General features: G+C 33.8%; 1 protein-coding gene and 1 long non-coding RNA gene across 7 annotated transcripts in view; both read right to left on the bottom strand.

Annotated features, from left to right (window-relative positions):
* Window positions 1–13937, bottom strand: part of LOC138325367 (uncharacterized) — a 173199-nt gene that overhangs the window by 23704 nt on the left and 135558 nt on the right. The gene's annotated exons all lie outside the window — the stretch shown is intronic.
* LOC138325369 (uncharacterized) lies at window positions 4709–8801 on the bottom strand. The gene is made up of 4 exons (XR_011208772.1): window positions 6963–8801; window positions 6151–6212; window positions 5776–5862; window positions 4709–5119 (listed from the first exon to the last, which is right to left on the bottom strand). It is a non-coding gene; the product is annotated as an uncharacterized lncRNA (long non-coding RNA).

Below are 13937 nucleotides of genomic sequence, written 5' to 3'. Positions count from 1 at the left end.
ATCTATGTCAATAGTGAATATTCATTTTGCAGGTCTTGCTGTCAGGCCCATTGAGAGTCACCTAAGCCCATTGAGAGTCACCTAACAGCTTGGTAATCAGAGCAATGGCGGGAAACATAACAAGACTCCCATTATGAAAATTGACAATTAATTTATTTCAATTAAATCATTAAAGTTGATGCTAATAAATTTCACAGTTTAAGTACAATTTAATTAATACATGGTTATGATGGCTTATTGTGGTAACCTTTATAATGATGTCAGCTAGAGTTTGTGTATCGCAATGATTGTCATTGTGTATCACCAAATACAACTGAAACAACAGACTCCAACACGAGTTTATTTCTTAACACACTCCAACACGAGTTTATTTCTATGTCAATATGCAGTATGTATCAATTAGGTACAAAACTTTAATTTTTTCTTTATAGTTATAATCTAAGATGGCTGATGAGCAGCCATTAAGAATCCACTTTATAAGCACAAAATGTTACAAAACAGATCTAGATGGAGAATCATTCTATCAGATTTGAGAATAATACTCCAATTCATTTAAAGTGGTATGGTCTATCACTTTCGCTCTTTTTGTCATAGTGAAAACTGTTTAAGTGTTATACATATTTTTCTCCGTCTGTCTGAGTATTAAACTTTTTAACGTGTACACGTGAAAAATAGGCTCGAAAGATGCCGAATCATTCCGAACTCTTCCGAACATCGTCGCGACAATCTCGAAGTAACACGAGAGTTGTGAAACCAAGAGAAAATGTCAACAATTTTTCATAAACAAAACATGTGGTCAACCTCAGCAGATAAGATCTACAAAGAAAATAATGCTCGCACATTACAATATTTGATACACACAATATTTTACGGCAATGTGTGAATTGGATGTTTCAAACACTCATTCTGTGGACATATACCAGCATGATTTGCTCATATTAGCCAGAAGGAAAACGTAAACACGCACATGTGAGCTTAAGCTAGTTACCTGACTCACCACGTGCAGGTCGTGTCGAACGTCAGTCACATGATACGATTTGGAATACGACAAAACCCAACGTCACTGAAAATGGCGGTGATTAAAGGCGCTTTATTCAAAACCAGGAATATATTGGATACATAATATATATTCCATTAGTGGATATCAATATGACCCTCTGGCCATTTCAAAAGTCAAGGTTTTAAACTTTGACCCAAACTATGACCCTCTGGCCATTTCATAAGTCAAGATTTTGAAATTTGACCCAAACTACTTTTTCCTCATCATCACATCAAAAATTTTTAACATCATCATAAGAGAATGACATCTAGCTGAATAAATTGCTATAGAAACTGGATGTGTGACAGTAAAAGAATCCTCCATAACTGTCCTAGCTTGACCAATTTTATGTCTAAATGCTGCATGAGGACCCTTTCTGTGATTTTGTTATAACAGTTTGATAATTATTTTGCCAGAAATAGACGACATTTCACCGTAAACAAATACCCACATATAGTTTTTGTTAATTGTTCAAATACTTATATAGATCTAGATCCAAAAAGACATAGCAAGTATATTGTAGTGTTAATCACAATAATAATTTCTACCTGACATACAGTAGACCTGCGGTAATCTGGACGCCGATAATCCAGAAACATTGCAATCTGGACAGAATTACCTGGAAACGCATTTGGCTATAACGACTACAAAGATGAAATTCGGTATTCCAGAATACTTGTAATCAGGATGGCTTGGGCTTAGACTAAAATGTCAAGTGTTGACTGTATTCTTTATGCAATTAAGAGTTTTGAATAAGATATCAATACATTTTTTTGCATACTGTCAGCAGATAGCATTTATCCTAAAGTAAATGGTTCAAGGCAAAGGAAGGCTTAAGTTGGTGAAAATGGTGTTTATATATCCAGTATAACTTCTTATGAAATAAAAAAAAGTTCCCGTCAACATCGCTCAGAATGCGAAAGGATCTAATTTATATTATAGGAATCCTAAAACGTCTTCCTGGCTGGCTATGTCCTTGTTGACATTTCCATGCAGCCTCGTTTCAAAGTCTCTATTTTTCGAACTTTAGTAAATTTACACTGGGTTTTTCCCATCATTTCAATGGTTAAAACTGGACAAAATTCATAGGTTATTTTTTAAAAGTTACAAAAAGACACTCGCTAAAGTTTGTGTCTTTTGTAACTTCTAACTCTGTATTGTGTGAAATAAATGCCATACCCAACAACTGCTCATTGTGTAATGTTAACCTCTATTTGAATCACATGAAAAATTCATATATTAGCTGAGGTGAAATACTTTCAATTAGCATTTAATTCACCTTGAAAATTATTTATGTGTACCATATAAAGGTTACATAATAAGGTTACATTTATATTGTAATGCATTGTATTATATTGAATCATCTGCAAAGAATCCAAATTAATCTAGTCTTATCAATATACTCACAAAACACTACAGATACTCATTGGCACCCAGACATATTTCTTGCGCCCACTGCCATGGCGCTGGGGTCCTGTGGCACTGAGTACTGGTTGTACGTTCAGCATACAGTATTTGGTGTTGGGTAGGCCACAGCCACACTGGTACGGGTGTTGGCCAGCGGTACTAGCCCGCGGGGTACAGATATTATTCCTCAGTAGGTCATACCGCTCTAGCTGGCCATGTAACACCAAGTCTTCCTGGTAACACTTCCATTGTATATCCGCTTTCTCCATAGTGCCCCTATCGCTAACTCTTACCCCTAAACAATATGGTGCACCGCTATCTGTAACCCCTACCCCTCAACAAAAAGGTGCAGAAAGACGCCTTAACACCTTACTGCATCAATCATTGAAACCTTAACTTCAATTTCTCCATTCTGACTTCCTACCAGATACCACGGCTGGCGAGCACTCATTAATCTTTCACAAGCTTTGATATACCATGACAAATGTCATTCCATTTCCAAGTGTTTGGCAACAATCAAATTATAATCATATCAGTAAATTTACTTATAGTCAGCTGTATATATGGCAAACATTCCTTTGTAACAATAGTTGAGTGGTCACCACAGAGAGCAGCCATTAAATAGCGGTGATTGTAAGATATACACAACCACAAGTGTGCATTGTGTTCGCGCTAGAATCATGTCACAGTTCCATTAAATATTGGTTTATCAAACGAAAACTCCAAACCAAATGGGTACTTGATACCAGTTAAGTTTCCAAACATGTCTACCCATACCGAAAAAAAGTACAAAAAAAGTAGGAAAAAAAAGCACAAAAAAAACACAAAAAAAGTATACTTTTAGTGACTCAATTTGGAACCGTAGTTACAACCCGGTTCCAAATTGAGTCAAAAAAAGTACTAAAAAAGTACAAATAAAGTAGAAAAAAAGTAGGAAAAAAATACAAAAGTAGGAAAAAAGTACAGTCTACCAACCATGTGTACTTTTTTCGTACTTTTTTTGTGCTTTATCGGATAGACATCTAGAGTACTAAAAAAGTACAAAAAAAGTACAGAAAAAGTACAAAAAAAGTACACAGGCATGTTGTATACTAAAATCTACTTTTATTGTGCTTTTTTTGAACTTTTTTTGTGTTTTTTCGGGTAGACATCTACAGTACTAAAAAAAGTACTAAAAAAGTACAGAAAAAGTACGAAAAAAGTACACAGGCATGTTGTAAACTAAAATCTACTTTTATTGTGCTTTTTTTGTACTTTTTTTGTGTTTTTTCGGGTAGACATCTACAGTACTAAAAAAAGTACTAAAAAAGTACAGAAAAAGTACGAAAAAAGTACACAGGCATGTTGTAAACTAAAATCTACTTTTATTGTGCTTTTTTTGTACTTTTTTTCAGCTTTTTCGGGTAGACATCTACAGCACTAAAAAGTACAGAAAAAGTACTAAAAAAGTACAGAAAAAGTACAAAAAAAGTACACAGGCATGTTGTATACTAAAATGTACTTTAATTGTGCCTTTTTTGTACTTTTTTTGTGCTTTTTCACGTAGACATCTAAAGTACTAAAAAAGTACAGAAAAAGTACAGAAAAAGTACGAAAAAAGTACACAGGCATGTTGTAAACTAAAATCTACTTTTATTGTGCTTTTTTTGTACTTTTTTTCAGCTTTTTCGGGTAGACATCTACAGCACTAAAAAGTACAGAAAAAGTACTAAAAAAGTACAGAAAAAGTACAGAAAAAGTACGAAAAAAGTACACAGGCATGTTGTAAACTATAATCTACTTTTATTGTGCTTTTTTTGTACTTTTTTTCAGCTTTTTCGGGTAGACATCTACAGCACTAAAAAGTACAGAAAAAGTACTAAAAAAGTACAGAAAAAGTACAAAAAAGTACACAGGCATGTTGTATACTAAAATCTACTTTAATTGTGCCTTTTTTGTACTTTTTTTCAGCTTTTTCGGGTAGACATCTAGAGTACTAAAAAAGTACAGAAAAAGTACAAAAAAAGTACACATGCTTGTTATAAACTAAAAGCTGTATATTTTTGTGCTTTTTTTGTACTTTTTTAAGTAGATTAAAAAGTACAAAAAAAGTACAGAAAAAGTATCATTTTAGCACACAAAAAAGTATACATTTAGTACAAAAAAGTACAGAAAAAGTACAATTTTAGTATAGAAAAAGTATCATTCTGGTACAAAAGAGTGCAATTTTAGAACAAAAAAAAAGTACAATGCTAGTAATAAAAACTACAATCTTAGTACAGATAAAGTATGGAAAAACCTTTATTTTGATAGAAAGATATCCCTTCAGTGCTATGAAAGTCCATTTCATGTACAAAACTAGATAAAGTTCAAAAGGTATGATCAGTGTTTGAACTTACATGTATAGGAAAACATGCGACATAAAATCCCCTAAATGCTCAATTTCAAATACATTTTTGCAATAACAGCACAGTCATTACTTAATAGTACATATATTGACAACTGATATGTGTTTTATATGAGACAAAATAACATGCTATAATTGATAAGTTTGGTCAAAATTCATGAGTCTTCAGTTTCTTAATTTGGTTCCTTTCTTCTTTGTAAAAATCAAATTTGAAATAATTAACATTTTGTGTCTTTTTGTGAACAGCATCTGTCTCTTTGTCAATACCATCTACTTCACTTAAGAGTCTGAAATGATAAAAAAGAAGACATTAATACATGTAGTTTTACATGTGTGTAGAATGTCTAATGTATATCTTTTATTTATCGTTAGAAGTCGGATATTCGTCACAATTTGTTTGTTTTTTTCAATTGAGGTTTCTAATTAACAATCCTGAAAAACATTTCATATTCAAAGGACTGTAAATTCAACCATTGCAACTTTAATCTTAAAATGTATATCTCAAATATGGTCAAAGAGGATGTACATGTAGCGAGGCAGTTCAGGAAAGGTATAGGTTTTTTAATTCACAATTTATTCCCAGGTTAAGGAGGTGACAGAAAGTCAAGAGTATTATGCAGCGGGATTGGAAATTGGGTCAATTTCATCGGTGACAAGGTAGCTCAGCAGAAGAGAGAGCATTCGGCTAGTGGTCCGAGGTCCTGGGTTCAAATGCCGGTCTGGTCGCTACATTTTCTCCCCTCCTGTTACAATAATTGTGAATCAAAAGAAAACATGGACCTACACAATTTGTACCTTGCAACTGCCCAACGCAAGTTTTTAACTTGTAACACAGGAATATAAATAGGGGTTATAAAATGGAAGGCCTAAAATATATACTGACCAAATTTACCAAAAATTCTTCATAACAAGTAGAATTTGTATCAGACTAACACATTTTTACCTGCAGTGAGGTCGGCATGATGACTGCAGTTTCCATTCTTGGGACACCAATTTCATTTGTTGTATTTTCAGGCTTCAAGATCTTCATCTTCAAAAGGAATGAAAATAACTTTAGAAAACTCTTCATTTCTTCAAGGAGGAAAAAACAACCTTATTATGACAATTACACTAGATTTAAAAAAAAAAATGTATTTAAATCCAAGGAAAATTAAAAATTTTAAAAATGCAAATTTCTAAACTTAAAATGGCATAGAATAATTTCCAGACAAAAATCGTAAATACCATTTGATAAAACGTAACTTACTCTTTTTTGGTCATCAATCACATACATACATAAATTGAGAATCACACTTAATACACATTTATTTCAATGTACCTGTTAAAGTATCTTCATAATTGGTGCACATGCAGCTCGGTAATATTCATGATCAGCCAAACCTGGAAATAAATGTATTCTGCATGATGACATATGGTTAATATTAGGATATATACTATTGAATGATTGGATATATATCACTCAGATTGCATGGAAAATTAATTCAAATGATATACAAAGATTACAAAATAAAAATTAATTTGATATAATTATTCTTTCTCTACATTTTCCCAGCTTTAAGTATGCAGCATCAAAAATAAATCATTTACGTTTTTTCTTTTGGAAATTGACACAATTATATATACAGTACACAAATAACTATGGTAAATAATTAAGATAATCGGTCGTGGTAGATCTATATATTCTATCTCTCAAAATTTCAATGATTAAAATACAAACTTATTATCAGGTGTATACGTATGTAAAACATGAATCTTTTGAAAAATTAATTAATATACGGGCCTAAATATATGAAAATAATGCAAGAAATGTATAAAATCATTTCCTAGATCCAGAAGATGAAATTAAATTTCAAATAAGTCATTATGTATATGCATTGACTGAAAAATATTCATTAAAATTAATGCATACTTAATCGTTAATTTCAAACAATTCTAATTTACGATCGGGATGGCCTCGAGCTCCAACCAATTTATAAATACCCACCCGCTTGGCCATCATAAACAGCTGGCGTGATTTACATCTTGCATATCCCATAGCTGGACAGAATGATTTTATCATACAAACATTTTCAGAGAAATTACGGTGAACTTGCATTTCCGAGTTTGCCATGTGATACCGGTGATACCTACCAATCGGTAATTTAAACACAGCCATATACTGTAACCATTGATGTACTGAAGAACTATTCTGCTGTCCCCGTGAAGTCTATGTTCTCCAGTGTATCAGAATATAAGCATGGTCAACATCGGTTGTAAGCCCAGCAGTCTGTGTGTGTTTGTTTACATTCAGCATTCAGACATTACGTAAACAAACATGGCTGCCGATCAGCTGTTTTAAACACACATGCCGGTGTTTCCCGCGCTGAAATAATCACGTGACTAACACATATGTGTCAGAAGGAATGTCGTGGCCACACTCTCTAAACAAAGAACTCTCCCTTCCGACAAGTTTTGTTGTTAATACTCGATATAGTAAATAGTTATCAAGTATCATGTTGTTTTAATTGGATTGTGTTCCACGTAATATAAATAATAAGATAGACAGCACATGTACGACAACTTTGTCTATTGTATCAAGAACAATTTCCGGCATGTCGTGAATAGATCGAGATTTTTAAAGATTACAGAGGACTTCGTTTGGGATCAGTCTGAGGAGGATTTTATCTGTAAAATGTCAATTTATCATTGCATAAATATATCTAAACAACATATTCTTTGTGGTGGAATATCACAGCTATCAACCGATCTCACTTCACGAGTTTATAAATAAGGACCTCATGACCGTGCCATTGGTATTTTGTTGATTACAGTTTGGACCTTTTCAATCTGGCTTTCTGTGAACTGATTTGCAAGCCATATTAGTTTGAATAGCAGGCGGCTGCACAATGTGTAAATAGATTGCCAGTGCCCTTGTGGCTAAAATCATGTACACGTATCAAAGTTCAAAGGCAAAATGTACACATGTTGGTCTATCTAGGATCGTGCCTTGATTTATGTCAGAATAGATAGTGTTAAGATTGATTTGTTTATATTAGAGAAAAATATAAATATGTAGTATATTTCAACGTACTTGCAATGATTAAAGAATTCTTTAACAGCAGAAATATTCATGATTAAAAAATAAATAGTGAATTGATCAAAATATAATGTATTCATGCAATTAACATGCTCCACAACATGAACTAAACTGTTTAGGGCGATATTATTTATTATTTAGCTATATTGATCAAAATGAAGTCCATATTTTATCATAAAATTGATAATATAATTGATTAATTAAGTCATAAAACCAATGCACCGTATCTGCATGGTAATTTTATCCTTTTTAGTGTTTTTTTTTTTTAATTCACATACATTTTTAGTTCCAAAGAAAGACAGTGTGACAAAAAATAACTGTAATACGTTATTGTATTTTCACAATCCATGAGAAAAATTCTAAGTTCCAAAAAAGTACAAAAAAAGTACACTGGTATTTTCTCAATCACAGAGAAAAATTCTAAGTTCCAAAAAAGTACAAAAAAAGTACACTGGTATTTTCTCAATCACAGAGAAAATTCTAAGTCCAGAAAAAGTACAAAAAAAACACACTCGAAAATTTCTAAGTCCAGAAAAAGTACAAAAAAAAACACACTCGAAAAATTCTAAGTCCAGAAAAGTACAAAAAAAACACACTCGAAAATGTCAAAGTCCAGAAAAAGTACAAAAAAAACACACTCAAAAATTTCTAAGTCCAGAAAAAGTACAAAAAAAACACACTCGAAAAATTCTAAGTCCAGAAAAGTACAAAAAAAACACACTCGAAAATGTCAAAGTCCAGAAAAAGTACAAAAAAAAACACACTCGAAAAATTCTAAGTCCATAAAAGTACAAAAAAAGTATACTTTTTTTGGGCTTTTTGTAAAAAGCTCAAAAAAAGTAGCATAAAAGTAGCATAAAAGTATACTTTTCTGTACTTTATTTTGGTATGGGTATATTATAACTTTGAAAAACTAATTTTACCTCAATGTTTTGGCCAATAATAACTTCAAATCTATGAAAACTGTATCAACAAATATTAAATGGTTTTCCTATTCCTTGGCACAAACATGATATAGGTGTATAATTGGAGATAAGCAAACTTTAACAGACCCAATCACTACACAGGCTGTGGTCAAATCTATTGACTCCACAAATAACGAAATCAAACAAGTCCTACAACAGACAAGTATGGCACCCTCCAAAAACAATCTGGTTGTGCAATACTCCACAAAAACATTCCAACACAACTCCAAGATACAGTTTAGTATTGACCATACCTATAGTGACATCCTCAGTCCAATTCTGAGAAATTAAAGTGAAGATCACAAAACGAAATATCTTAAGAATCCAATTAAGAATTCTAGGTTCTTCTAGGACCTACACACTTTCAGACGATCCAGAGCAAGCATCTTTCCCGATTCCTCTCGTATCCATGCTTTTTAATCATGAAATCAATAGCAGATTGTTGACATATAAGTGTTGTAGCTGTTGTATGATGTTTTGATAGTTCCCTATGTCTGTTCCATGGATATCACAGACACAATGGATGGGATAGATACACTCATCCCAGAGCAGACAGTTCGCTGGCTAAAGCAAAGCTAGCTTATATCGAATGCCGGACAAGTCCTCGAACCCACTTCACCAACAGCTAAAAATGTTTGCCAAGTTAATGAGCACTTTTTACAGGCAGACTTTTTCCGTGTGTACACACTTTTGAATTAAAATGACAATGCAAATCTCTCCAGTAATCCCACTTCACATGTACACACAAAAACTCTGGGTAAAGTTTGACCGATGTCCCCCTCATACCCGCCTCCACAGTGCAGTGATAAAATCTTTTAAACTCCAATTCAATTTTTCTGTCTCTTGCCACTCAGATATTTCACTTTCCCAGGATGATTCAATATGTTTCATATTGAATTGTAGATTTATTGAACTTTTGTGCTCAATAAGAAAAGCCTTAATTCACAAGTCAATATTGACAGTTTAAATCTTCAACAAAAACCATAAATATCCTGTTATAGTAGGATATGGTTCTTGGTTGTATGCTGTCTCACTACAAGGTGTCATAAGACAGTGCACTACCTGTGCTAGCATATGGCACTCAATGTGGTCTTTCGGTGTTCAGAAACTTTGATCTGGCTTAGCGTCCACTAAAATCACAAGAACACCTAAGGTGATTAGGACCAATACATGCTCAAATGACACAGTATTGTTATATGACCACTGCAGTGTAAGACAGACTACAGTGTGGGACATCGGGGTCAAACTTGACCCTGACTGACCCCAGTATTAACGGGCCTCCAAGTCCAGTCCATCATGTCTGTCCCTTGATTGATTTTTCACAATCTCAAAAATAGGTCTCATGGTCCCCATAATTTGTCATTCGGCCATCTCTTCAGCATTTTCAACACTGCAGTAAATTGGTGCTATCATGGTAATATGAGTAGCCTTTTAGTACCTTGGCACTGGTACTGTCACATGATCAATTAGTTCTTCTACATCATATTATACACTTCTATTGTCTTTTATATTGAACTAGTCGAATCGATGACCACCTTTTATGAAACCCTGGAGCAGTTTTATAACATAAAGTTGTACACATTCATTTGAAAGCACTCAATTCATCCTGTGTTCTATGTTAAATCCAACACCAAGTTTATATAGCTCACACAGAGCGATAACAATAACTATACAATCCTCCATTGCAATGTTTCTAAGTGACCTTCAATAACATCCCACGAAGACAATTAAACAAACAAAGTGTTGTCTGAGTTATGTGGACCAGTGCCATTCTTATTGCTAATCTTGCAGAACTTGCACTTGAGTTTCCAACAAGTAAACGACGACATGAACATCTACCTTTGATGCCTTTTGTCATAAAGCTTGCAAATATCTTTGGTTTCTACACTCAATATTTGAGTAAACAGCCCCATACAAATATTGTAAAACAAACAGCATCTAGTCAATATTATCTCCAATAAATCCTTTATATGTATTTACTTAACTTCACAGCGTGATGTTCGAAACTTCTATCGAATGACTGTGATTCCCATAATGCTAAAACATTTACAGGTTTATGACTTCTTGGATCTTTGTGTTTGTAAGGAACACCTATTCTAGGAGAAATAAATGAATTAAGTGTTACTTGTGCTTACTGTGAACTTTATCTTTGTACATACTCTGGTCAAGTGTTACAGTGCGGTATATTGCTTAAAAACTAAAATTCCAATTCACTCATCTGATATAAAAACAATAAATTATTGAAGGACACTGGCAATGTAAGAAAGAACAGATGTTTAGGATGCCTTAATTGAGGAAACTGGGAAAGTACAGAACAGATTAATTAGATATAACATTGGTTTGATTCATGTGAATTCAATTATATTTAAAACTAAATCACTTATAGACAGTCTGGTCTAGCAAGTGTAGAATTTAAAGTGAACTCGTAGAAATGTTTAAACACTACATATATATGGAGCATTAGATAACACGGACATCATTTTTTATTTACACATATCGACAACTTCCGCACCTGTGCAGAAAAGTTGCTATGACAGAAACATAATTTTTAATGCATTAAAAAAAAAAAAAAAATTGTAAACAACAAACAATCACTGAAGATCATGTCGTAGGTATAGGTATTGCTGATATCATTAATTACCCAAAGACTTGACACTACACCTGTATAAAGACAAAGCAGTCATACGTGACTCAGGTAAAAAACTCAAGGTCGAACTCCTCCACAAATAGATGGTTTTATTACTAGGCATTTCTTTGAAAGGGGGATATTTATTTCTGTTCCAGGAATGAGGTTAATCGATGAATAGCAGTTTGAGCTATATTGTATCCTGTGTTTTGTTACGTAGATTATCCAGGGAACAGTCAGGACTACACGATCAGAGGTATTAACTGTCATCTGACAACCTTGTCACCACCAGTTGAATAGAGAAAAAAAATGTCTTTAGCTTCTATCTTGAATTTTGGACAATGGTATTTAGTTGTCTGAAAATAAGTTTTTGTCCCAGTTTATGGGCTGCCCTTCCATTCACTGAAGAAGGATATTAAAATGTTTGGCAGCAATTTTGGATTTCAAACTGACCTGAAAAATAATAACACTTAGTTGTGACCATGTCAGGACCATTTCAAACTAAATCGCATGAAGTCTAAAATGTGTTTTCAAGATGAGGCCATAGTGGTCATCCTAAATCTCTGAAAAATAATACTGTGAAAATCATTTCAGTTAAGTTTCAGCTAAATCACAATGGTAAAATTTGAGAAGATATTTCAAAATGGTCTCCATCTTTGAGTTTTTGCCAATACATTTTTCACTTAGCAGGCCGGGGTTTGATCCTCAGCATGAAAAGGTCAGGGGTCACCTTCTCATTCACATGGGTCTTTTCTTTGCGTTCTTAACATTTTTAAAATAATACTAGTTTATAACAACTCAACCACAGAAAAAAATAAAAGATTGAAATTGATTAATTAGTTTATTTTTAGTCAATGAATTAAACAGTAAAACAAAATGCATCTTTCCCTATATCAATCTGTACTGCTTGATAGTATCAATGAAATATAATCCAATTAGGTATAATCCTATACCAGGAATACAGATTACAGTAGAACCTTGGTCCTATATACAGGCTACAGGTACTGAGTTGGCACTACAGTCACACTGTGGTCTTTGTCCGTGTGGTTTCTTTATATCAGTTTGATTTCTCTACAGTTCTTATGCCTACTTTTCTCTATACACCTGTACACTGTACAAATAATGTCCCATATTCCACTCTACAGAATTTTAAAGTCACTCAGGTTAAATTGAACAAAATTAATGACACTTTTCAGCAAAGTTTTGTCCAATTTAATTATATCAACAGAGACAGTGTTAAGTGTAAGAAAACAACTTCATACAAAAAGTGCCTTTGTAACCATACAGCTATTATATATCTACAATACCATTTTACCAACCTGCTTACATGTATAAGAGTTCTTCCCCCTGAATAGACTTTATACAATATCAGGTACAGTGGTGCATTGTTTGGTTTGCTTTTTAGATTATTGTTTTGATTATGTGTGTTTTCCTATCAATGTCCCAGATCTGGACCCTGTTTCATGAAGTCATTCCTTAACTTTAAGGAATTCTTTAACTTAAAATTCTCTGCAAGAGAGCATTATGGAAGTTAAGGAAAATCCTAAGTAAAGGAGCCTTGTCTTATCTATAAGGTCATGATCCCGTTAATGGTAGTGTATGCCTATAGTTGCCATGACCTAGCTTGCAAGTAGCACAGTAGGCGGTTATTGCCATGGAAACCGACTGATCATCACAGGTCATAACCCTGTCAGTGGTCAGCTAACATTACCATGTATAGTCATGCCATTACAAGTGGAACTGCATGTCTACAAAGGTCATGACCTTGTCACTGGAACTGCATGTCAACAAAGGCCTTGACCTTGCCAGTGGAAAACTGCATATCTGCAAAAGTCATGACCTTGCCAGTGTCATGTCACAAGGTCATGACCTCGTCAGTGGAATTAAATGTCTACAAAGGTCATGACCTCCTCAGTGGAACTGCATGTCTACAAAGGTCCTGACCTTGCCAGTGGAACTGCATGTCTACAAAGGCCATGACCTTGCCAGTGGAAAAGTGCATATCTACAAAGATCATGACCTTGTAAGTGGAACTGCATGTCTACAAAGTTCATGACCTACTCAGTGAAAGTAAATGTCTACAAAGGTCATGACCTCCTCAGTGGAACTGTATGTCTACAAAGGTCATGACCTTGCCAGTGGAATTGCATGTCTACAAAGGCCATGGCATTGTCAGTGGAACTGTATGTCTACGAATGGTCATGACCTCCTCTATCAGTAAATGTCTACTTATCTATGATTTCCTCAGTGGAACTGAATGTCAAGATGGATGTGACCAAAATTAAGTTCTATTTCATGTGACCAAGTTTTAGTTCATTATTTTCAATGTGACCATTTTTGTTTATTGTGATGTGACCAAAGTGTTATTGGATGTGACAATCAGTAGTTCTATTGATGTGACCAGTTTTAGTTCTATTGGATGTGACCATGTTTTAGTT

The sequence above is a fragment of the Argopecten irradians genome, chromosome 6 (assembly GCF_041381155.1).
Source record: "Argopecten irradians isolate NY chromosome 6, Ai_NY, whole genome shotgun sequence".
Lineage (NCBI taxonomy): Eukaryota > Metazoa > Mollusca > Bivalvia > Pectinida > Pectinidae > Argopecten > Argopecten irradians.
This window is presented reverse-complemented; position numbering and strand designations above follow the sequence as displayed.